Source organism: Triticum aestivum, chromosome 4A (assembly GCF_018294505.1).
Source record: "Triticum aestivum cultivar Chinese Spring chromosome 4A, IWGSC CS RefSeq v2.1, whole genome shotgun sequence".
Taxonomy (NCBI): Eukaryota; Viridiplantae; Streptophyta; class Magnoliopsida; order Poales; family Poaceae; genus Triticum; species Triticum aestivum.
The window spans coordinates 191504639-191530917 of record NC_057803.1 but is presented as its reverse complement, the minus strand read 5'-3'; positions in this window follow the sequence as shown (position 1 = coordinate 191530917).

Below are 26279 nucleotides of genomic sequence, written 5' to 3'. Positions count from 1 at the left end.
CCCTAGCTGTCTTGCGGAGCTAATCATCTGCTACTATCGGCTCGGGGCTACTAGAAAACACCGGCGGATTCAGCCTAAGAAAATGGGCTAAGTGGTCAACAGGTGGTGGTGGTGGTGGTGGGTTGTTGTTGTTGTTCCCCTGATTCTGATTGTGGGCTAATAACTGCATCAATGTGTTTTGCTGCTGGATCAACTGGGTGAGCTTCGATGGAAGGGTATATCCGGGGTCATGTCTCGGAGGCATCTGAGGGTTTAGAAAAGATGAGATATAAGAATAGAGGGGGTCTCAAGAGAAAACACTACCCATATGCATGTGAGGCAAAAGCAAACAATTCACTTCAATCAATCAAACAAGGGCATACAATCAATCTAACTATCACAAAAGTGCTCGGACTACTATATTTACATGGTTTACTACTACTACTGGTGAGGTGGTCTATTAGAAATATTCTACGGTTGTTGACTCCATAATATCTGCTCCAGCTTCATCAACATAATCATCAACACTACTATCTGCTTCCGAGTCGGTGCCGTCGATGATGATGTAGTCTTCCGGGCTAATCTCCTTGGGTTCTTCGTCTTCCTCTACTGGCGTCGGGCCTCCCATAAATATTCCAATCTTCTTTGTTAGGTCGGTATTCTTATCCACCAATACTTCAATTTCCTCTTCATAATCTTCACGTGTAGCCTTGAGTTCTTCCTCCAGTTCCTTGATTCTAGTCTTAGCCTTCCTCAGATCTATCATGTCGGCGCACATCTGGTTCTCCTGTCGTCGAATGTGCTGGTTTAACTCTTGGATAAAAGCTGCAGTTGATCTATCATTCCTGGTGCTGATCATCTCCCAGTGTTCATCTCGGCGCCCACAAATCTGGTAGATAGTATCCCTGAGATCGTTGCGGTAGACTTCTCCAATGTGTCCGATGGCGATGTGAGCTGCCATGCTCTTTCCTAGACTCCAAGTTGGTGCATCAAAAGAAAATTCTATGGGCTCAGTGACTGGCATGAACGTCCTTCCTGGAACTTGAACTTGAATCATCCAGCTCTCTTCTTCAGGTAAAGTGGCATTGTAGGTTCCCGTGAAGCTTGGTACTCCTATATTCAGGTATCTAGTGACTTCCTTCAAGTGACGTCCAAAGGGTGTATCTTCATCCGGTTGCGTGAACTTGTTCCTTGCATCCACCATCCTAAAGAATAGAAAAGATGAGAGGTCAGAAGAGAAGAGAGTGAGTAGTGATCTAGGTCTTTAGCTTAGTGGTCGTGTCCTACAGTCAACGTGTGCTCTGATACCATCTCTGTAGCGACCAGACCTCAAACAGTCTGATCTTTGTGCTCCGGTGTCATCCCTAGATCAGTAATGCTGACACCACACAGTACTCGGAGGATTTATAGCAGAGTAGCAATCACACACTTATTACATCGAGTGTCTCAAGAGAGAACTTATTACAATAAATATGGCTTAAGGCCATCTAATAACGATAACAGCGGAAGGCTTGGAAGATAAGTGAGTCCATCAACTCCAACGGCATCACTGAGTATAGAACCACGACCTAAAAACTCCTTAATCGTCGTCTGAAAAGTCTGCAACATTAACGTTGCAGCCCGAAAACAGGTCAGCACATGGAATATGCTGGCAAGGTAACACATAGAGAGTAATGGAATGAAACAACTATACTATATGCATATTTGGCTGGTGGAAAGCTCTATGATTACAGTTTTGCGTAAAGCCAATTTTTCCCTACTTCAAAGGAATAAAATTTTAATTACTATCAAGGTGGTTGTTAAACATTGAGAATGGTTGACAGCATTCCCAATTCCAATTAAGTATCATCATTAAAACCCAACAATATTAATTAAAGTAACATGATGAGATTCACATGATAATCCAAGTACTAGATACTCAAGATGTCCATAACCGGGGACACGGCTAACCATGATTAGTTTGTTACACTCTGCAGAGGTTTGCGCACTTTTCCCCACAAGACTCGATCGCCTCCGTTTGTTTTCTCGCACTACATGGTGTTTGACAAGACGGATGACCGAGACATAGTCTTTTAGAAGCGCTAGCAACTTACGATCGGGTACACCGTACCACCTACATCCCCTACATATGCTAGTCTACCACTATAAGAATTCGCACAACTTAGTCAACTATGCTAGAGCCCATAATAGCTTGTGGCTGCACACGGAAGTTTCTAGTATGAATAGTCTCATGATCCCTTTGAGCCTGGGTGGCGGTCCAAAAGAAAACAGGCAAGTCCTGGAATACCCAGGTGCCTCAATCCACCTAGATGTGTGTTTAAGTTGCCCCCTTAGATAAACCATTAAATTAACAAAACTCACATCTGTCATGGATATCACTCACCCAATCCACGTCTACTAGCATAGCATGGCATAATAAGCAAACGTAGAAGTAACTCCCAAAGGTTTGATAATAAACAGGTAATAGGTACTACCTCATCTACTTCCCATCCCACAATTTAATTAGATCCTAATCATGCAATGTGTGAGGATTGATCTAATGCAAATAAACTGGGTAGTAGAAAAGGTATGATCAAAGTGTTACTTGCCTTGCTGATGATCCGGGAAACCTAACGATTCGAAGTAACACGCGGCGCACTCCGGGTACTCTATCGCAGACAAACAAATAAGCATACAATAAGTACTCATCTAATGCACAGGTAAAACTCAAATAAGAGATCTAACCAGAAGGTTCAACTTAAGAACTACGGTTGGCAAAAAGAATCAAATCGAACAAAGCAACGAAAGTCAAACGGCGAAAGAAAACAACTTCATTCTAGTAATCTGGATCTAGGGCAAGTTTTACAGTAGCAAAATCTTGTTTAAGTTGGTTAAATGGATAGAGGGTTTCGAGACGAAACTCTAGGCGCTTGAATCGCCTGATTCCGATAAACAAGCGAAAAGTTATACTAAAATGAAAATCGGATCAGGAATCGCGATCAGAAAAATCGCGGATTTAATCCGAGAAAAAGAAAACGACGAACGGATTAACGAACGAATGTTCGTTATCCAGATCTAAACGATGAACGTGTTCGTTTAAACGAACAAATGAGAGAACGCTCGCTATTTAACCTAAACCAAAAAAAACTGATCTAAAAAAACGAAAACTAAAAAAAACCGAAAAAACCGATGGAAAACCAATCGGTTTTCTAAAAAAACGGGCGGCGCGGATTACGAGGTGGCAGCGAACCTCAGCGGCGCAGCGGCGCGGCAGGGCGGCGGGCGGCGGCGGCGGCGGCGCTGGCGGCTGGGGCGGCTTGGGGCTGGGGCTAGGGTTCCTCCCCGGGGGGGCTGGGCCGGCTTTTAAAGCCTGCCAGGCCAGAGTCCTATCCGGACACGGCCCGGTTAGGTCGGTTCCTTTTTTTTAAATATTCCGCTCGGAAGAAAAATAAAAAGAAATACTAAACGGACTCCAAAAATCCCGAAATAAATTTTCCCGGGCTTCTAAAATCAAGCTCGACAAAGTGAACATTTATTTGGGCCCTAAATGCAGTTTTGAAAAACACACATTTTTCCTAAATTCCAATAAAACACCGAAAGACTCCAAAATAAAATCTTGTTTGATTTTATTATTAAATCCTCAATATTTCTCTATTTTGGGAAAGTCATTTTATTCCCTCTCTCATATTTTTGGAATAGAAATAATTGATGATAAAATAAATAAAATCAAATGATCCTATTCTCAAAATTTGAGAAAACTCAAATATGAAAATAACGAAATCCCCAACTCTCTCCGTGGGTCATTGAGTTGCGTAGAATTTTCTAGGATCAACCAAAATGCAAAAATAAAATATGCTATGCAATGATGATCTAATGTATAATATTCCAAATTGAAAATTTGGGATGTTACACACTGACTACAAGCAAACAAATAAACAAGACAACAAGGAAATAAATAAGCAAGCAACTTACGCTAGGCTATCACGGCTATTACACATATTTCATCCACTGGGCATCAAAGTTCACCACCAGTGCAAATATAGGGAACAAAGCCGCATATCATATAAACTGGTTGTCAAAGTTGGCGACCAGTGCAAATAAACGCCGCAGCAAAACAAGTCTAGAACTGAAACCACTTCAATAGAGCTGAAGAAACAATATCGTGGGTACCCATAATGTTGGCAATATGCTTAGAAAGCTTATTAACTTTCTCTTGTTTGGCGCTTAAATTCTCCAGCGCTTGCTGTTGCACTAGAAAGTATGCATCTGAATTCTGAAGGGACTTCCTCGGTCCTTCAGCTTCCTGTCGTAGCACATCCGATCAATGTCTTTCAACTTGAAGTTGAGACTTAAGAAGACGAACAGATTCAGGGAGTGAGTTCGAAGAGCTTGTACCAGTAGTAGTAGTGGCCATTAACTCGAACACTACATCAAGACAGGACTTTTGGGTTCTCTCACTGTCGTCAAGATAGTTTTTATCAGCTTTCTTGGAGACCAACAGGGATGTCTCACTATCTTGAACCTTATCTGCATTACTTCCTTTACCATTGCATAACGGGGTACTGTTCTCCAATATTTTGTCTGTATTCTAAAAGAGAAACAAGCAGACACATCACAGGTTTACCATGTTGTATATGAAACTCATTTTGGTAAATCGGTTCGGTAGAAAAGTGGAGAAGATTACAGCATGAAACAAACACATATCTATGTACCATGGTCACTTTATGGTCTATATCATTCTAGTTTTTGTTGCCAAATCAAGATAGAGACACAATTCAAATAATATGTGTTCATGACAAAGCAGAATAGACATAATATAAGTGTGGGAAACTATAGAGCAATAACAACACTTGTAATGTGTATGACATGAGAACATAATTTTTTATTCAATTGAAACTGAAATCAACATAGAGCATATTACAACAGCAAACCAGTTAAAGAAACAGGGTTAAAACATACATGTTGCGCCATTGGAGTTTCAAATCCATCCTTCAAATTTGAAAATAGTTCGTATGACTAAATACAATTATGCAAGAGCAAAGGAGTATGAACCATAGCTACATAACCTGACCTGAGAACAATTCTTCTTCTCCTGTAAGCGTTGAGTTGGGATTCGGAGTGGTGGTCCTCGTGCGTTGGGCACTATAGTTCCCTTACTAACTGCTCGTGTTTGGTTGCTCTGTGGTGGAGACGGTGCTATGTCAACTGGAACTGGGTTACTATCTGCTAGGGTTGGGGTTAGAAGGAGTGTATATGGTTCTCTGTCCAACTAGGTAGGGGTACAATCTGTGAGAGTCTGGGTTATGTGTGGTGGGGCTGGTTCTTGGCCAAGTACAACCGTGGTTCTATCTGCATCAACTGGTAGAACTATATTTTCTGAAGACCGTGTTGTTACTCCCTTAGATACTGCCATCACCCTCTCCCATTCAAATGGCTGATAAACAAGAAAAGTAATTGAATGTACAAACATTGTATGATAAACAGGTGCAATGGATAGTGGGGAATAAAAGAGGGCATGAAATAATTCACAGTTATGTTGTCTAACCAAACACGATAGCATGACACAATTTCACATATATGATGCCTAACTAAACAGGATAGCATGACACAATTTCACATTATGATGGCTAACTAAAAAATATGGAATGACATAATTCAAAATATGATGACTATGCAAACAGGATGGCATGATATAAGTATATAATGTGTTTATTGAATAGGTTGGCATGCCATAATTCACATACATGCTGCCTATGGAAACATGATAGCATGATATAATTCACGGATAGGATGACATAATTCAAAATATGATGACTGTAAACACTAAACAGGATGAGATGATATAACTATATGATGTCTTTATAAAATGTGTGCCATGCCATAATTTAGATAGATGTTGTGTATGTAAACATGATGGCATGATATAATTCAAATATATGATTTATATAGTAAGCAAGTAAGCAGATGGCAATCAATATATGATGTAAAAACTAAGTAATGCAAGACAACATGCATGACATGGGTAATATAACCCTGCCAAGTTTGAGCATAGACCTCAGGGGGAAATAGGACTGGTCATCAGTCTCTGAATCCTCCTTTGAGGAGCTCTCTATAACCAGCAAGATGTCTGCTTCAGCAGGTAGCATTGTCTGCTCTGGGTACCTTGTTTTCACTCCAGATACTTCCATCACCACTTCAAATGGCCGATGCATAGGAAGACTAGTTGAATATACAAACATTGTCGACAAATGGAACACGTAATACAAAAAAATGATAGCATGATATAATTCACATACATGATGATTGGCTAAACAGCATGGCATTGCATTATTCACATATATAATGCCTTTGCAACAAGATAGCATTGCATAATTCACATATCTAATGTCTTGCAACAAGATGGAAATGCATAATTCACATATATGGTAATTAGACACTAAACAGGTGGCATTCACACAAAGCATGTCTAAACTAATCAAATGACATAGCATTGCAAGACACCATACGCACGATATGAGCAACATAACCCTTCCAAGTTAGAACATACACCTCAGGGGGAAATAGGACTGGTCATCTATCTCTGAATCATCCTCCGAGGAGCTATCCGTAACCAGCGAGATATGCGCTTCATCAGATAGTACAGTTTGCTCTGAAGACCTTGTTTTCACTCCAGAATTTTCCATCACCGTGTCAAATGGCTGATGCACACGAAGAGTAGTTGAATGTACTAACATTGTCGACAAATGTAATACGTAACGGAAAAAAAGGATGGCTTGATATAATTCACATATAAGATGACTGGCTAAGCAGGATGGCATTGCAAAATTCACATATATGATGCCTGGCTAAACAAGATGGTGTTGCATAATTCACATAAATGATGAATAAACTAAACAGATGGAATTCATGCAAAGCATGTCTAAACAAAGCAGATGACATATTTGATGTATAAAGTAAGCAATGCAAGGCACCATATGCATGATATAACCAACATTAGCATGCCAAGTTAGAGAGAAGACCTTAGGGGTAAGTAGGAGTGGTCTTCTCCTTATGAATCCCCCACGAAACAAATATCTTCCTCTCGATTACAATCTGAAATGGGTGGACGGGGGCTGCCTTTGCACCTACCATGGAGCGACGTCTGCATGCAATTTTATTGCCACGCAAGGCTCGTCTCTTTTTCTCTACATGTTCAGTTCCATTGTGTACAATAACTGACATGGATAGGAATAAAACATAGTGACATTATGTAAGGAGTGCATGCAGATATCCAGAGTGATGGTAGCAACCTGTTGATAGACCCAAAACCAATAATAGCTTCAGTTAAAAAATACAGATAATGGCTTCTTTAATGTTTGTTTCCCACCCAACATGAAACTCATAGTAGACACCAGAGATTAACCAGATAGTAGATAGATACTATTGATTGCGGCCCTTATATGTACCCCACAACCATTTAAAAACTTAAGTTTGACCATTAGTTTGGAGCTCACTTAGAGTCTAATCGGTGAACATGATGATAAAGTAGCATGTAATATTAAGCGATGCATAACGTAAGAAGACACGAAACAGTGCAACCTCTCTTGCGGACCCGTGTAGTCCTCGAGGTAATCTGCTTGGTTGATGTTGGTAATGTAGTTTTCATGGCTGCCGGCGGCAGGGAAGAAGATCTGAGGCAGCGAAAGATAGTCTGGGGGCCGGATCTCTGTTGTGCTGGACCCTTCTATCGTTGGAGCAGCTGAGCTGGGGTGGACGAAGGCGCAGAAGGAGCAGGAGAAACCACACAATGTTTTCTTTGACAACTATCTGTAAGAGAAGTAATTCTGTATGCGCTCGTTTGAATTGGAGGATTCTAACAATGCAGGGATAGGAAATACACAATAATAGGATATGAATGAACGTGCAAAATAGAGAATTTAAAAACACAGGATATCTACCAATCTGGGTGTTTGGTTCACAAGAATTGGAAGATCACTGAATGTAAAGAAGCATTATGAGATTAAGTCAAACCACAACAAAATGTATGGTTATAATGCTATTATGCTACTATCTCTTAGTCTTGTGCTTCATGAATAGGAATTTGAAAAGGAGGACAAGTTGATATTAAAATTCCTACGGTTTTTCTTTCAAGGTGACAGTAAAGGAACAAATCCTATAGTTTTGCTTTGCTCCATTCCTTTGAACCAAATTCATGAATAGTAGTACCATAGGAAACTTTTCAATTCCTATGTTTTTTCCTTCACATTTCCTTTCAAGCACTGGCGATTCTAGTAGGCAGGCTTGAGCAAGGAAAAGCCTACACTCAAAAAATGTTTTTGTGCTACTTCTACTACTTTGGACCCAGGACACTACCCTACTAGCTCAACCCTAGGCCCATCGACAAATGCACAGCTCAAACGCGCAGAGATAAATAATGATGGCATTCAAGAGAGTCCATCACAGATAGCTAAGTTGTCTGGTACCTCACTGCTTGTCTCATAGTAGGAGAAACTAATCATATTTCACGTTACTACATGTGCTCAGTGGACAATATATAACATGTAGAGTACAAAATAGATGCAACAAGTGTACAACCGCTTTGGCGAAGCCATGTCGATCTCAGCGTGATTGGGTTGGTCGGTGAGGATGATACGGCTGACTTGGCTATCGGAGGAGGGGAAGAATATCTTAAGCATCATGAGATGGAGCCCGGGGTACTGCTCCGCTGTGATGGAGGGTTTCATCGTTGGAGCAGCTCTAGTCAGTTGTTCGACGCCGAGGCTGAAGCAGGACAAGAGAGACAACGTTAACCTGAGTGGAATTCTAATAGCATCTCCAATAGATGACATAAAATACATAACAACAAAGTGCTAGATGTAAAATACATCACCCACTCATCTCTGAACTTAACTATCGAAACTGAATTTAACTGTCAAAACTGAACTTAACTGTCAAAACTGAATTTTGTTGTTGAAACTGAATTTTACTATCGAAACTTAACGCACTAGTAGCAGAAAAGTAGTAGCAGCAGCGCGTGCGAGAGCTGAGTCAGCTGGTCGTGTAGCAGTTCATCTTCAACCTACACAACCCTGAGCCGCCAGCCACCATCGGCTAAACCCCCCCACCCCCAACCCCCCACCCCGGCCGCCCCGAAACTACTCCCCACCGCCGGTCCGCCACCGCCCCGGCCATCCCTCTATCCCCCCATGCCGAGCTTTTTCTCTGGCAATCCCCACGCCACCACCCCACCACCACCGGCGACCACCGCCCCCACCCTGAAACCTAAGATAGATAGTGGGGCACCTCTCCAGCGAGCCCCCCTCCCTGCTGCGGCTGGTTTTTCCTTAACTCCGGCGAGCCCCCCAACCCCTGAAAATCGACTAACCCAAAAGTCGATTCAGTCGACTGAAGTGTAGCCAAATCGGAGTAGCATCGCAAGCAAGAGCAAGAGCTAGAGCAGCAGCGCGAGTAAGAGCAAGAGCAATAGCAAGAGCAGACCAGGCAGGGGACCGAGAGTAGGAGCAGAGCAGCAGCGCGAGTGAGACCTAAAGCAGCAGCAACTCCTACTGATGTGGACATCGCTGCCGAGGGAGCGACACCGTGGAGGAAGTGGCCAGTGACGCCGCCGTGGATGGAGCCGCGCCATGTCGGCTTGGGACCGAGTGCCGGCAGCACCGTGAGATCGAATCAAGAAGAAAATGTGGCGATTAGTGTACAACCTCTTTGGTGGTGCCGATTAGGCCTCAGCTTCATCCAAGGAAACGGTGATGATGATGCTCTTCCGGTGGTGCAGGTGAAGACAGTCGTGTGGGAATGGAGGTGGCGCGAAAGACGAGAGGAATGTCGAGGCAGCTCCTTGGGGGTGAAGGATGGGGTGGCTGAACCGGCGGGACGACGAGATTGGCGACGGATCCTCATCTGGTACGGTGGATGAGGGATGTCGAGGTGTTGTTGTGGATGACGTCGTCGGGGAAGAAGCTCCGGCTGGGTGGCGGGCGAAGGAGGGTGTGGGGCTTCGCGGGTTTTCGCGGCCTCAGTGTACGAATAGGTGGGCTGATGGGATGGGAGTGGGGAACCATAGCTTAGGGACGCGCTTGTCTGAAATGTGGGGTAAGTTACGAAAGTACCCCCACCAATTTGAGCTAGGCGTTTCTTTCAGTTCAGGGGTATCACGGGCATTTCATGTGTTGGGATTTCCCAGGAGGTGGGAGTTTTCGTGCGTGTTGTAATTTTGGGATAGCAAGGCGCGGGTTGAGATGGAGGGAGTTTTCGGAGCACAACGAGACAAAGATATATCTTAAATATTTTGGGGTAACGAGGCACGGGTTGAAATTTCCGGACAAGCCTAACGTGTATTGTACCAAATCAACTCGCACATCCGTCGATGAAAAAACAAAAAGAAATCAATTCGAACCACACAAGAGAGTCTAGTCCCGTGTACTATACCAAATCAATTCGCACTACAAATGCCATTGAAAATTTTGAATTCATGTTATGTTCAATTAAAATATTTTGCTATGCGCATAATTCATGCAACCTGCTACTCAAATGAACGTTTTAGTTCATTCCAAATGAATATACTACTACTTCAATATGAACTAAATTTGAATTTGTTTCTCTATTTGAATAAGATCTACAATAATGATTGTTGTGAATTCAAACCATTTGAATTCGTTTCTCTATTTTGATAAGATCTACAATCATCATTATTGTCAAGTTAAACCATCGTTTGTGTATTACCTTCAAAGCACACCACATGATTACTGTCGAGTTAGATATGAACTATGTGTACTATATGTACTCGAACTAGATTTTTTGAATCCACTTTATGTTGATTTCAAATCACACTACATTTCAAGCTCTAGCTAGATCTTCATAATCTAAACCATGTCTCATATGTATAATGTGTTTATCACATAACTATTGGGGAACGTTGCAGAAAACAAAAATTTTCCTACGGTTTCACCAAGATCCATCTATGAGTTCATCTAGCAACGAGTGATTAGATGCATCTACGTACCTTGTAGATCGCGAGCGGAAGCGTTCAAAGAACGGGGATGAGGGAGTCGTACACGACGTGATTCAAATCACCGGAGATCCTAGCACCGAACGGACGGCACCTCCGCGTTCAACACACGTATGGAACAACCACGTCTCCTCCTTGTTGATCCAGCAAGGGGGAAGGAGAGGTTGAGGGATATGGCTCCAGCAGCAGCACGACGGCGTGGTGGTGATGGAGCTGCAGTACTCCGGCAGGGCTTCGCCAAGCACTATGGAGGAGGAGGAGGAGTTGGAGAGGGAGAAGGAGGCAACCAAAGGCATAGATCAAAAAGCCCTCCTTCCCCCACTATATATAGGAGGGCCAAGGGGGGGGCGCTGGCCCTAGGAGATCCAATCTCCTAGGGGGGGCGGTGGCCAATGGAGGTTTCCCTCGCCCCCAAGGCACCTAGGAGGTGCCTTCCACTAGTGGGACTCTTCCCTTTTGTGAACCCTAGGCGCATGGGCCTCTTGGGGCTGGTGCCCTTGGCCCATGTAGGCCAAGGCGCACCCCCTACAGCCCATGTGGCCCCCGGGGCAGGTGAACCCACCCGGTGGATCCCCGGGACCCTTCCGGTGGTCCCGGTACAATACCGATGACCCCGAAACTTGTCCCGATGGCCGAGACAGGACTTCCCATATATAAATCTTTACCTCCGGACCATTCCGGAACTCCTCGTGACATCCGGGATCTCATCCAGGACTCCGAACAACATTCGGGTTACTGCATATACATATCCCTACAACCCTAGCGTCACCGAACCTTAAGTGTGTAGACCCTACGGGTTCGGGAGATATGTAGACATGACCGAGATGACTCTCCGGTCAATAACCAACAGCGGGATCTGGATACCCATGTTGGCTCCCACATACTCCACGATGATCTCATCGGATGAACCACGATGTCGAGGATTCAAGAAACCCCGTATACAATTCCCTTTGTCAATCGGTATGTTACTTGCCCGAGATTCGATCGTCGGTATCCCAATACCTCGTTCAATCTCGTTACCGGCAAGTCACTTTACTCGTACCGTAATGCATGATCCCGTGACCAGACACTTGGTCACTTTGAGCTCATTATGATGATGCATTACTGAGTGGGCCCAGTGATACCTCTCCGTCATACGGAGTGACAAATCCTAGTCTTGATCCGTGTCAACCCAACAGACACTTCCGGAGATACCCGAAGTCTACCTTTATAGTCACCCAGTTACGTTGTGACGTTTTCTACACCCAACGCACTCCTACGGTATCCGAGAGTTACACGATCTCATGGTCTAAGGAAAGGATACTTGACATGGGAAAAACTCTAGCAAACGAACTACACGATCTTATGCTATGTTTAGGATTGGGTCTTGTCCATCACATCATTCTCCTAATGATGTGATCTCGTTATCAATGACATCCAATGTCCATAGTCAGGAAACCATGACTATCTGTTGATCAACGAGCTAGTCAACTAGAGGCTTACTAGGGACATGATGGTGTCTGTTATTCACACATGTATTACGATTTCCGGATAACACAATTATAGCATGAATAAAGACAATTATCATGAACAAGGAAATATAATAATAATGCTTTTATTATTGCCTCTAGGGCATATTTCCAGCAGTCTCCCACTTGCACTAGAGTCAATAATCTAGTTACATTGTGATGAATCGAACACCCATGGAATTCTGGTGTTGATCATGTTTTGCCCTTGGGAGAGGTTTAGTCAACGGATCTGCTACATTCAGGTCCGTATGTACTTTACAAATCTCTATGTCTCCATCTTGAACATTTTTACGAATGGAGTTGAAGCGATGCTTGATGTGCCTTGTCTTCTTGTGAAACCTGGGCTCCTTGGCAAGTGCAATAGCTCCAGTGTTGTCACAGAAGAGTTTGATTGGCCCCGACGCATTGGGTATGACTCCTAGGTCGGTGATGAACTCCTTCACCCATATTGCTTCATGTGCTGCCTCCGGGGCTGCCATGTACTCTGCTTCACATGTAGATCCCGCCACGACGCTCTGCTTGCAACTACACCAGCTTACTGCCCCACCATTCAAAATATACACGTATCCGGTTTGTGACTTAGAGTCATCCAGATCTGTGTCGAAGCTAGCGTCGACGTAACCCTTTACGACGAGCTCTTCGCCACCTCCATAAACAGAAACATTTCCTTAGTCCTTTTCAGGTACTTCAGGATATTCTTGACCGCTGTCCAGTGTTCCTTGCCGGGATTACTTTGGTACCTTCCTACCAAACTTACGGCAAGGTTTACATCAGGTCTGGTACACAGCATGGCATACATAATAGAACCTATGGCTGAGGCATAGGGGATGACACTCATCTCTTCTATATCTTCTGCCGTGGTCGGACATTGAGCTGAGCTCAATTTCATACCTTGTAACACAGGCAAGAACCCCTTCTTAGATTGATCCATATTGTACTTCTTCAATATCTTATCAAGGTATGTGCTTTGTGAAAGACCTATGAGGCGTCTTGATCTATCTCTATAGATCTTGATGCCTAATATATAAGAAGCTTCTCCAAGGTCCTTCATTGAAAAATTCTTATTCAAGTAGGCCTTGATGCTGTCCAAGAGTTCTATATCATTTCCCATCAAAAGTATGTCATCTACATATAGTATGAGAAATTCTACAGAGCTCCCACTCACCTTTTTGTAAACGCAGGCTTCTCCATAAGTCTGTGTAAACCCAAACGCTTTGATCATCTCATCAAAGCGAATGTTCCAACTCCGAGATGCTTGCACCAGCCCATAAATCGAGCGTTGGAGATTGCACACCTTGTTAGCATTCTTAGGATCGACAAAACCTTCCGGCTGCATCATATACAATTCTTCATTAAGGAAACCATTAAGGAATGCCGTTTTGACGTCCATTTGCCATATTTCATAATCGTAGAATGCGGCAATTGCTAACATGATTCGTACGGACTTTAGCTTCGCTACCGGTGAGAAAGTCTCATCGTAGTCAACCCCTTGAACTTGTCGATAACCCTTAGCGACAAGCCGAGCTTTATAGATGGTCACATTACCATCCGCGTCTGTCTTCTTCTTAAAGATCCATATATTTTCTATGGCTCGCCGCTCAATGGGCAAGTCAGTCAAAGTCCATACTTCGTTTTCATACATGGATCCTATCTCGGATTTCATGGCTTCTAGCCATTTGTCGGAATCCGGGTCCGCCGTCGCTTCTTCATAGTTCGAAGGTTCACCGTTGTCTAAAACATGATTTCCAAGACAGGGTTGCCGTACCACTCTGGTGCGGAACATGTCCTTGTGGACCTTCGAATTTCAGTAGGAGCTTGATCAGAAGTATCTTGATCATCATCATTAACTTCCTCTCTAGTCGGTGCAGGCACCTCAGGAACATTTTCTTGAGTCGCGCCATTTTCCGGTTCAAGAGGTAATACTTCATCAAGTTCTACTTTCCTCCCACTTACTTCTTTCGAGAGAAACTCTTTCTCCAGAAAGAATCCATTCTTGGCAACAAAGATCTTGCCTTCAGATCTGAGGTAGAAGGTATACCCAATAGTTTCTTTAGGGTATCCTATGAAGACGCATTTTTCCGATTTGGGATCGAGCTTTTCAGGTTGAAGTTTCCTGACATAAGCATCGCATCCCCAAACTTTTAGAAACGACAGCTTAGGTTTCTTCCCAAACCACAATTCAAATGGTGTCGTCTCAACGGATTTCGACGGAGCCCTATTTAAAGTGAATGCGGCAGTCTCTAAAGCATAGCCCCAAAAAGATAGCGGTAAATCGGTAAGAGACATCATAGATTGTACCATATCTAATAGAGTGCGATTATGATGTTCGGACACACCATTACGCTGAGGTGTTCCAGGCGGCGTGAGTTGTGAAACTATTCCACATTTTCTTAAGTGTGTGCCAAATTCGTGACTCAAGTATTCTCCTCCACGATCTGATCGTAGAAACTTGATTTCCCTGTCATGTTGATTCTCAACCTCACTCTGAAATTCCTTGAACTTTTCAAAGGTTTCAGACTTGTGTTTCATTAAGTAGACATACCCATATCTACTCAAGTCATCAGTGAGGGTGAGAACATAACGATAGCCACCGCGAGCCTCAACACTCATTGGACCGCACACATCAGTATGTATGATTTCCAATAAGTTGGTTGCTCGCTCCATTGTTCCTGAGAACGGAGTCTTGGTCATTTTACCCATGAGGCATGGTTCGCACGTGTCAAATGATTCGTAATCAAGAGACTCTAAAAGTCCATCAGCATGGAGCTTCTTCATGCGTTTGACACCTATGTGACCAAGGCGGCAGTGCCACAAGTATGTGGGACTATCATTATCAATCTTACATCTTTTGGTACTCACACTATGAATATGTGTAGCATTACGCTCGAGATTCATTAAGAATAAACCATTCACCATCGGAGCATGACCATAAAACATATCTCTCATATAAATGGAACAACCATTATTCTCGGATTTAAATGAGTAGCCATCTCGAATTAAACGAGATCCCGATACAATGTTCATGCTCAAAGCTGGCACTAAATAACAATTATTAAGGTTTAAAAATAATCCCTAAGGTAAATATAGAGGTAGCGTGCCGACGGCGATCACATTGACCTTGGAACCATTCCCGACGCGCATCGTCACCTCGTCCTTTGCCAGTCTCCACTTATTCCGCAGCCCCTGCTTTGAGTTACAAATGTGAGCAACTGCACCGGTATCAAATACCCAGGAGATACTACGGGTACTAGTAAGGTACACATCAATTACATGTATATCATATATACCTTTTGTTTTGCCGGCCTTCTTGTCTGCTAAGTATTTGGGGCAGTTCCGCTTCTAGTGACCACTTCCCTTGCTATAAAAGCACTCAGTCTCGGGTTTGGGTCCATTCTTTGGCTTCTTCCCAGTAGCTTGCTTACCGGGCGCGGCAACTCCCTTTCCGTCCTTCTTGAAGTTCTTTTTACCCTTGCCCTTCTTTAACTTAGTGGTTTTATTGACCATCAACACTTGATGTTCTTTCTTGACTTCTACCTCTGCTGATTTCAGCATTGCAAATACCTCAGGAATGGTCTTTTCCATCCCCTGCATATTGAAGTTCATCACAAAGCTCTTGTAGCTTGGTGGAAGCGACTGGAGGATTCTGTCAATGACCGCATCATCCGGGAGATTAACTCCCAGCTGAGTCAAGCGGTTATGTAACCCAGACATAGTGAGTATGTGCTCACTGACAGAACTATTTTCCTCCATCTTACAGCTAAAGAATTTGTCGGAGACTTCATATCTCTCGACCTGGGCATGAGCTTGAAAAACCATTTTCAGCTCTTCGAACATCTCATATGCTCCATGTCTCTCAAAACGCTTTTGGAGCCCCGGCTCTAAGCTGTAAAGCATGCCGCACTGAACGAGGGAGTAGTCATCAGCACGTGTCTGCCAAGCGTTCATAACGTCTTGGTTCTGTGGGACAGGTGGATCACCTAGCGGTGCTTGTAGGACATAATCTTTCTTGGCAGCTATGAGGATGATCCTCAGGTTCCGGACCCAGTCCGTATAATTGCTGCCATCGTCTTTCAGCTTGGTTTTCTCTAGGAACGCGTTGAAGTTGAGGACTACGTTGGCCATTTGATCTACAAGACATATCGTAAAGATTTTAGACTAAGTTCATGATAATTAAGTTCATCTAATCAAATTATTCAATGAACTCCCACTTAGATAGACATCCCTCCTGTCATCTAAGTACAACATGATCCGAGTCAACTAGGTCGTGTCCGATCATCACGTGAGACGGACTAGTCAACATCGATGAACATCTTCATGTTGATCGTATCTTCTATACGACTCATGCTCGACCTTTCGGTCTTCTGTGTTCCGAGGCCATGTCTATACACATGCTAGGCTCGTCAAGTCAACCTAAGTGTTTGCATGTGTAAATCTGTCTTACACCCGTTGTATGTGAACGTTTGAATCAAACACCCGATCATCACGTGGTGCATTGAAGCAACGAACTGTCGCAATGGTGCACAGTTAGGGGGAACACTTTCTTGAAATTATTATGAGGGATCATCTTATTTACTACCGTCGTTCTAAGTAAACAAGATGCAAAACATGATAAACATCAAATGCAATCAAATAATAATAGTGACATGATATGGCCAATATCACATAGCTCCTTTGATCTCCATCTTGGGGCTCCATGATCATCTTGTCACCGGCTTGACACCATGATCTCCATCATCATGATCTCCATCATTGTGTCCCCATGAAGTTGCTCGCCAACTATTACTTCTACTACTATGGCTAACGCGTTTAGCAACAAAGTAAAGTAATTTACATGGCGTTTCTTAATGACACGCAGGTCATACAAAAAATATAGACAACTCCTATGGCTCCTGCCGGTTGTCATACTCATCGACATGCAAGTCGTGATTCCTATTACAATAGCATGAACAACTCATACATCACATATATATCATTCATCATTCATCACAACTTTGGCCATATCATATCACAAAACACTTGTTGCAAAAACAAGTTAGACGTCCTCTAATTGTTGTTGCAAGTTTTACGTGGCCGAAGTAGGGTTCTAGCAAGAACGTTTTCTTACCTACATGAAAGCCACAACGTGATTTGTCAACTTCTATTTACCCTTCATAAGGACCCTTTTCATCGAATCCGCTCCAACTAAAGTAGGAGAGACAGACACCCGCCAGCCACCTTATGCAACTAGTGCATGTTAGTCGGTGGAACCAGTCTCACGTAAGCATACGTGTAAGGTTGGTCCGGGCCGCTTCATCCCACAATACCGTTGAAGCAAGATAAGACTAGTAGTGGCAAGAAAGTTGACAACATCTACGCCCACAACAAATTGTGTTCTACTCGCGCAAGAAGAACTACGCATAGACCTAGCTCATGATGCCACTGTTGGGGAACGTTGTAGAAAACAAAAATTTTCCTACGGTTTCACCAAGATCCATCTATGAGTTCATCTAGCAACGAGTGATTAGATGCATCTACGTACCTTGTAGATCGCGAGCGGAAGCGTTCAAAGAACGGGGATGAGGGAGTCGTACACGACGTGATTCAAATCACCGGAGATCCTAGCACCAAACGGACGGCACCTCCGCGTTCAACACACGTACGGAACAGCCACATCTCCTCCTTCTTGATCCAGCAAGGGGGAAGGAGAGATTGAGGGAGATGGCTCCAGCAGCAGCACGACGGCGTGGTGGTGATGGAGCTGCAGTACTCCGGCAGGGCTTCGCCAAGCACTATGGAGGAGGAGGAGGAGTTGGAGAGGGAGAAGGAGGCAACCGAAGGCATAGATCAAAAATCCCTCCTTCCCCCACTATATATAGGAGGGCCAAGGGGGGGGGGGCGGCCCTAGGAGATCCAATCTCCTAGGGGGGGCGGCGGCCAAGGGAGGTTTCCCTCCCCCCCAAGGCACCTAGGAGGTGCCTTCCACTAGTGGGACTCTTCCCTTTTGTGAACCCTAGGCGCATGGGCCTCTTGGGGCTGGTGCCCTTCGCCCATGTAGGCCAAGGCGCACCCCCTACAGCCCATGTGGCCCCCGGGTCAGGTGGACCCACCCGGTGGACCCCCGGGACCCTTCCGGTGGTCCCGGTACAATATCGATGACCCCGAAACTTGTCCCGATGGCCGAAACAGGACTTCCGATATATAAATCTTTACCTCCGGACCATTCCGGAACTCCTCGTGACATCTGGGATCTCATACGGGACTCCGAACAACATTCGGGTTACTGCATATACATATCCCTACAACCCTAGCGTCACCGAACCTTAAGTGTGTAGACCCTACGGGTTCGGGAGATATGTAGACATGACCGAGACGACTCTCCGGTCAATAACCAACAGCGGGATCTGGATACCCATGTTGGCTCCCACATACTCCATGATGATCTCATCGGATGAACCACGATGTCGAGGATTCAAGCAACCCCGTATACAATTCCCTTTGTCAATCGGTATGTTACTTGCCCGAGATTCGATCGTCGGTATCCCAATACCTCGTTCAATCTCGTTACCAGCAAGTCACTTTACTCGTACCGTAATGCATGATCCCGTGACCAGACACTTGGTCACTTTGAGCTCATTATGATGATGCATTACCGAGTGGGCCCAGTGATACCTCTCCGTCATACGGAGTGACAAATCCTAGTCTTGATCCGTGTCAACCCAACAGACACTTTCGGAGATACCCGCAGTCTACCTTTATAGTCACCTAGTTACGTTGTGACATTTGGTACACCGAAAGCACTCCTACGGTATCCGGGAGTTACACGATCTCATGGTCTAAGGAAAGGATACTTGACATGGGAAAAACTCTAGCAAACGAACTACATGATCTTATGCTATGTTTAGGATTGGGTCTTGTCCATCACATCATTCTCCTAATGATGTAATCTCGTTATCAATGACATCCAATGTCCATAGTCAGGAAACCATGACTATCTGTTGATCAACGAGCTAGTCACTAGAGGCTTACTAGGGACATGATGGTGTCTGTTATTCACACATGTATTACGATTTCTAGATAACACAATTATAGCATGAATAAAGACAATTATCATGAACAAGGAAATATAATAATAATTCTTTTATTATTGCCTCTAGGGCATATTTCCAACAATAACGTATGGAGCCCCACCCCCTACGCCTACAAGTATTTAGATGTGAGTTGCAAACACCACACATTACCACAAATTCAAATAAAATGTGAGATTGTCCGATATATAGTATTGTTTAGATTGTTCGATTTTTAGTTGTAAGCTGCAAATGGCACACATTATCACAAATTCAAATAAAATGTGAGATGGTTCGATGTATAGTATGGTTTAGATTGTTCGACATTTAGCTGTGAGTTGCAAATGTCATGCATTATCACATTATGGTATAACATGTGCAAAACCACAACACGCGTATCACCACTATATTCATGCATGCATGTGTTTATAACACTATGATCTCCTATTCAAATATATGAATCCACTTTCATATCAAATTATGATATTTTTTAGTCTCTTACACCCACACAATCCTCTAACCTTTGTATCTAGCACTAACTTTCTCTCGTGCATGCACACGCCCTCCTCGCCCTACCCCTCCCTCAACATTCTATCCATCGCGCACATTCATTTTTTCTTTAGGTTGTTCTCCCACAGTCTCCACAACTCCTTTCCGACACACACTGATCGATAAATCTCTCCAGCGATGTCTTCCTACAACATACACACGCACCTTCCATCTCCTCCTTTGTGTGTCCATGCCTTGTGTCTCTCATACGGTCCCACAAACGTGTAAACTCTCACCGCTCTTTTCATCGATCTCACAATCGCACACTCTTCCCCCTATCTAGCTAGTAGCTCGGCCTCTCGCACCACCTCCTAGCTCCATTCTCTCTGTCTATCCGTCTTGCTGGGGCTTATTTGCCTCTAGCAAATGGATGTACACTAATCGATCTCCTGCTATACATATAGCTAGCTAGGTCCTTATAACTCATTTTTCCCATGCGTCGATCGATCTACCTCATTAGTTATGTGTCTCCCTTCCTCTGACAAACAACAATTGATCTACCGATCTAGTTAGGTTTGCTTACCAAACACATGGTTCCCCTTCATCATCCATGCATGTGTCCCGACACATCTACCACGCACAGGCACACATAGAAACACATCCCCACTCTTATTGATAATATTGCAGTTCTACCCTCAGTTTGTCTAGTAGGCCTCTCCCACCATCTTCAAGAAGCAACTCCATCACCCATCCAGCACTCTACCCCTCCCCCTCCCTCCCTCTCTCTCTCCTCTCTCTCCCTCCCCCCTCTCTATCTCCTCTCTCTATCTCTCTCTCTCTCTCTCTGTCCCAACCTATTTCCCGTCCTTCAGTTATGTATGGATGCCGACTGATCTCCCTCAAGACATAGCTGGGTCTCTCCTTCTCAACACATATACGAGTCGTTCTACCTCTCTAGTTAGGCCTCTGCCTCCCCCTCCCCCCCACACACACCGATCCATCAAGCGCTCTAGTCATGTCGCCCTGCCACACACAAACTTGCCCTGTGCCCTCTGACGTTCCGGTAGGTTAGTCGCCCTATATCTTTGACTAGCAGACATACAATTTCGATGGCTCTCTTAATCAATCTCGCACCCACCCACTTGATCCTCTCTTTGACTCTATCGATATCTATGACTCCTCCCTCTCTTCTCGTGGATTGCCCCTCTATATATGATATAGATAGGCCTCTATTTCACACACATTGCATGTGTCGAATTTTTGTTTGAGATGTCATCGACACATACTCCCACAAATACATTCACAAAATCACCCCCCTCCCAACAAAAAACACTCACGAATGCACACGACATCTGTCTTTGTATCTGTCTCACACACACCCACGTAGGTGGGGGACGTGCACGAAGAGAAGAGGTGCACGCACGACGCATGTACTCCCCTCTCTTCCCCCCCCCCCACACCTGCGCAGGTACACGGTGGAGCTCATTTCTATACGAAAAGGCAACCCACGTTGTAATTTGACACGTGTACTGATTGTCCACTTGATGGAGGATCGTCTACCACGGGTGAACAAACAAATTGCGACTTGATGCGTTATGTTAAAAAAGAAGCAAACCATGTGGGGCCTACCTTAGAGGCAAGGCTCTCTACACTCAAGATGCTCTGTACGTATTACTTTTGATGTGTCCCGTCAACTCACAGAACCAGGCGAAGCTTGCTTAGTAAGCTGTCTCCCCCGCCCACAGGCGCGGTGGCTCGCAAGACGAGGTGAAGCTTGCTTACTGCGCCTTACGCCCGCTCCCTCGCCCACGCACACGGTGGCTCGCCGGACGAGGAGAAAATTTTACTACTCCCTCTGTTTACTCCTCATCCCTACCTTGGTTAGAGAGATTATCATATTGTTTGGAATATATGTCCTTTAGTATATTACAATATGAACTACTCCACTAGTACATACTCCAAACACTGATGTATATAGACGTATTTTAGAGTGTCGATTCACTCATTTTGTTGTGTATGTAGTCCATATTGAAACAGACATAATAGTACGCACTCTCCCTCGCCCCTCGACCGTCGCCCACGTGGTGGACGTGCAGCAATTCATTAGGTCTCATATAGCCAGAACGATATATACTGCAATACCATTATTGCTCAACTTCCCAAAGAGGCAAAGAGCCAATCGCAAGGTTAATACTTTGGAGATGCAAAGCGCAAGTTTTATAGGAGAACGAGCAGTACTAGTACTAGTAGTATGTACCAGTGGTACGTACTGTACGAGGAAGAAGGCAACAAGATGTATGTTTTGCGTGACAGTCTCTTCTTATAGGACGTGCTAGACCTAGTGGACCTCATTGTTGCAATGGGACTACTCCCTATCATAGATGGCACGATTCAGAGTGGGCAACAGGCATAATTCGGAGCTGCTTAGTCTTAAACCGCATGAAGAAGTCCCATCGAAAGGAATAGCTACCCTCTACATGTGCTCCTATGTAAAAATGAGTAAATGAGACAAAAAGAGAAAGAGACAAAGTAAAATATCACCAGCCTTAGATCCATCCCTATTGTATCAGTGAATGATATTTCTACGTCATGATTGACATGGCAATATTATTAACCATGCTACAGAGGTAGAAGCGGATTTTTATTTATTCATGGAGGTAGCAGCGGATGGATATTCAACGAGGAGTGAAATGATGGATGCTTCCTCGGTCAAACATAGAGCAAGGTGGGCCTCGTGATTTCACGGCTTATTAGACATTATTACTGCCTATACTCTTTGCCCATCTATAATAACTGTGCGGTAGTACAGTAGTGGGCTATACTTTTAATAACCATGCTCAAAGAGAAGAGGTGCACGCACCATGTACGTAGTGTACTAGTAGTAGCACTCTTTCCGTCTTTAGCGTCTTCCCCAGCCACACACGTGACACGGTGGAGCTCATTCCTATAAGATGATGCAGCCCACATGATAATTTTACATGTCTAGTAGTAGTTACTCACTTATAAATAATGTAGGGTCGGGAACCACGCATGAACGGTACCGGGTCATTTATAAATAAAGTTTTTTTTCCTCAATGGCACGTACACAATATAAATAGGTTCATATGGAGAGAAAAGGAAAATGCTCCACTATATACATAGCCAGGACGAGCCTACACGGTTGCTTGCTGGGTTTGCTCTCTTCACATTCTCGCACAAAACGACTGTGGCCACATCTCCAACATCCGGGCGGATCACGTCTGCCGGGGAAGGGGTGGATGCTTAGTGTAGATGCGGTCACTGTCGCCGACAGCGAAATCCCACTTCGGCATGTCCTGATCAGGGGTCCCGCTGTTCTCTCTCACAAAGCCGGTGAGGTTGCTTTCGTCCCTTGCTCACTGCCGCAACGTGCGCACTTGCCACCTCCTGCCGCCCTCCTCTAGGTTGAGCTACGTCCTGACATCCCTCTGGTACAACTCCTTTACAGCCGGCTTGCACCACCGGTCCAGCTTCCCACATCACTCCATGTGGATATTAATCTACTTCTTTGCCCCGCACATACCTCTACTGGCTTCTACATACTATATTTCTAATGAGTTTATGTCTCATCAACTAGTCCTAGTAATCTAATTACGCTTCTTAAATTTCTTTGCCACATGGTTGTTCATCTCGATTTTGGTGAAACTGCACAAAATGATCTGATGGTCAAAGGATTGCAAACTTCATTTCTTTGGAAGCTCCAACATTGTCAGCAAATTAAAGCCTGGTTAGGGTTTATGGTTGCTGGGCTAGGGACTACGTGGATCATTTTTTCTTTAGCTATCTCTATTCAAAAATAAGTCTCAACTTTAGTAGTAGTACAACTTTGTACTAAAGTTTGCACAAAGTTGACACACTTATTTTGGAATGGAGGGGGTACAAATTGGCTATGATCTATCAATCATTGAGATGCATTATCATGCATGTTAGGGGTTGTTTGGTTTCTAGCCACATCCTGGCAACACTTTGCCACACCTCGCCTTAGGCAAGTTTGATCAAGTAAGGTGTGTGTTTGGTTCTAGCCACACCTAAGGCAAGATTTTTTTATGAGAAGTGAACCCCACATGTCATAGACACGAAAAGTGTGGCAAGATTCCCTTAGGCAAGCCAAAGTGTGGCTAAGAATTTGAGCAACTCAAGTTAGGCAAATGTGGCAAGTGTGGCAAAAATAATGTGGCAATATATGGCAACCCTAGTCACAATCCAAATAGCCCCTTATTCTCTTTTGTATTTGAGGAAATGTTGGAATGGGCAACCTTGGACGCAAGATACATGAAATAGAAGCTGGAAGCTTCATAGCACTGTACAAATTTATCTCGCTGAGAAATTACAGTACGTACTATACTAGTAGTATGTAAAGAGTTAGGTGTCGCACGGTATCCAGAAACTATGGTGATAGTGTGAGGTGGGCTATGTAATCACCGAGCCTGCGTGTTTTCACTGCTTTCGCACTCCTCCGCTATAAGAATGGAGAAAATTGTAATCTATTAGTACCTCCTTTCGCAGAAACCGTGGGACATCCAGCAGTCGAACCACCTCAGTAATAATGACCAATGAGCTGTCAAATCACATAGACCCAGCAGCAAGTTGGACGGACGAAGCAACCATCACTCTTGAATCCGCTTCTCCCTTCAACACATGCGCCAGTGAGAGGTCGCGTCCACTCTGCCCGGGCATGAATGCAGCACCGATTCTTTGGAGCGACGCGCGAGAGATGGAGAGGCTTTGGGTGGGCCATGCTGGTCAGGAGCAAGTGAGGTAGCTATCCGCCTATCCCGACCGGACGCTCGGAAAGGAGAGGATGCACCAACTCTTGCGGCTAAATCATACACTACACACCATCTCTCTGTAGGAGTAGGTCGATGTGTCGCTCTCTCTAACACACACATGCTGTTAAACACACACACACACACACACACACACGCACGCACACACACAGGTTCATAGAATAGGAATATCCTGCAAGTGCGAAGCCACGGGAAGTGAGATATAAATGGAGTACGTACAAGAAGAGAAGAGGTGACGAATATTCCATCAAACCTGGACCGAGGCGTAGTACTCCCTCCGTCTAGGTATTAAGTCATCTTATGAAAATCAGATATCCCCAAAATGTTTAGGCGTCATCCATTAACATCGTATCTCAATCCCCTCCTGGCCTCATTGCTAGCGAGCGTTGTTACATAGGGAGCGTTTGGATCATTAGCAAGAACAATTTATAGCCTAGCCAGGCAAGGTTAGGCATTTGGAACTGTTAAAATATGTTAGCTTTTGTCGGCCAGCTAGCTTGGGTGGGCTAGAAAAACCTTCCTAGCTCAAGAGAGCCAGATCGGCTCGCTTCCGACGGCAAACTTCGTGCACGGAAAAATCGGCGACTCACTCATGACAACGATTTTCACGGGGCAAGGCTGGTAAGAAAAAGAACTAAACCGTTTGACCAGGTAAGGTTGGCAAAGCAAAAGCTGGCTAGCTGGGCTAGCCATAGTGGGAGTAACTTAGGTACTAGTAACATAGCACATCCCAAGAAAAAATTGCTTATGTGGCATGGAGTTAATGAGGAAAGAGAGGCTTGTGGTAACATAATATGTTACTGTAACATAACACACCCCGAGGTAAAATGGTTCTATATCTCAATTAATGTAGACTTGCATGTTACCATCCATATGTTACTACCCACTATGAAGGTAGTAACATAGACTAGTAACATGCCCGCTATGACCAGCCTAAGCGATGTACCAAACGCTCCTTACTCTGCCTTGTTATCTCCCCCGGAAACCCAATGCATGGAGCACAACTATGCATTGACCAGTCAAGAAATCAAAGTCGGCTTGCATGTGAGTTAATACGTGGCCCTGCATGGTATCTAAAACAGCATCTCTTAGTTGTTGTGATTAATTGTTGTGTTTAGAGACAAAAATCAAGGCTTTGATTGGAGGAAGGATCAGTCAAGTTTCTCCTCGTCCAATCTGCTTGCACCTTGGTCCTGCTGCACCTTCTAACGTTACTTACACCTAGACGGAGGGAGTAGTACGAGATACTATGGCACACTGACTTAGGTCGAATACAAGTGCCCAAAATTATTGGAAGAGAGCAAAGTGTACAAACTAAATAATTAAAAGAGTAAAGTGGACTGTTGGTCACTGAACTTATCGTATGTCACAACCTGATTTTTTGCCCTTTCTTTTTCTTTTGATTTCTGAGATTTTTGCTTGAGTTTTCTTTTTCCGTGGCTTTTTGGTCTGGAAACTGAAGAAGATGACC